We start from the raw sequence: 1,560 nt of genomic DNA, 5'->3' as shown, positions 1-1,560 counted from the left end.
CAGACTCAACTCTCCATGTTCACTTGAAGAATACATTCTTACCAGGAAGGTTCCACACTACTTCCGGTGCAGTTAACTTCTCTAACCCTTAGAGACAATATATTCCTGCGTTTAAATAACATAATCTAAATGGACAATGAGAGCACAGTGACTATGAAAACAGAGAAACAGACCTTGAGGTATTTCAGCTCGGTCATCCTATGTGACCAGGGGACTCTTTATTTATGTTTGAAACTGAAAAGGGAAAGGGACAGCATTTTTATCTGGTAAGTGCAAAGTTTCATGTCTGTAGGAAAATTTTTGCCAGATTTGAACAATATGTAGAAATTTGAAACTGGATTAAACGTTTCATTGCTAAAGAATGAATCAAGAAAATAAAATGTGATCTGCTTTTGATGGTAACCTCAACTGGACCTTTGGCAGATCTTTCAGTTGTATTATATTTTATTTAATAGTATTGTTTTTATTGACATGATTAGGAGATTCAATAAAATAAAATACTCATTGGAGCGCCTGGGTGGCTGAGTTGGTGAAGCGTCCAGCTCTTGATTTCGGTCAGGGTTTGACCCCTGGGTTGTGGGATGGAGCCCCACATCTGGCTCCGTGATGAGTATGGAGTCTGCTTAAGGTTCTCTCCCTCTCCCTTTTTCATTCTCCCCCGCTCACGCTTTCTTTCTCCCTCTCTCTCTCTGTGTCTCTAAAATAAATAAATAAGAATGAAGTGTGTATTGTCTATATTTGTTTTCTGGCTACTATTATTATTTGTGTCATTTCAAGAAAATTACTGAAAAGGATGTTATCAGAAAAAGAATAGAGCTGTTACAATGGGCCCACACACTAAGTGTGCCGCTAGCTTCCACATCCATCACCCTGTCCTTTACTGCATCAGGTGGCAGTAGGTGACTATGATGTGACTCGAGCAGAGCTGTTCTTGTCACAGAAAAGAAGAGGACATGGGACTCACAGGCTCAAAAATCTCCCACTCGATAATCTTGGCATGAGGGAAAAAAATCATCATTTTAGCAGAATGATGTTTTAAATTTGTTTAAATATAACAAGGGATGAGGCAGAAGAAAGTGGGTCAGGAAGCGGCTGAGAAACAAAGGTCCTCTGTCACAGTGGTGGCTTCCCAAAATGGCTAGCACCGAATTTCCTCCATGAGTGAAGGTATCTCACTTGAGCCAGGAGTAGAACCACACACCATAGGCTCAGTTCTAAGGTGCTCAGTCTGGAAAGTCAATGGAGCCCGGCATGGACTGCGCCTCTGACTCTCAGACGTGACTCTCAGATGTGGAAAGAAGGATGCCAGGTCGGCCGCTGGCTTTTTGAAAAATGGCATGAATCTGGCCAGAAACTTCCTGGTGGAGGTTGTGCGACAGTTGTTAAATGTCAAGCTCAGACTGCCAGAGTCAACTTTCCTCATCCTCTTACTTGGCTTTGGGGAGTGAAAACAATTGGTGTTTTCCTAAATCCAGAGCTGCCGCCGGCCCAGGTCCAAACTGGACGCCACCCTTTCTGGTCCTCAGACACGTTTACTGCCAAGGGTCTTGAGCTCCCTTT

This window comes from Hyaena hyaena, unplaced genomic scaffold (assembly GCF_003009895.1).
Source record: "Hyaena hyaena isolate Hyena2069 unplaced genomic scaffold, ASM300989v1 scaffold_495, whole genome shotgun sequence".
Classification (NCBI taxonomy): Eukaryota; Metazoa; Chordata; class Mammalia; order Carnivora; family Hyaenidae; genus Hyaena; species Hyaena hyaena.
This window is presented reverse-complemented; position numbering follows the sequence as displayed.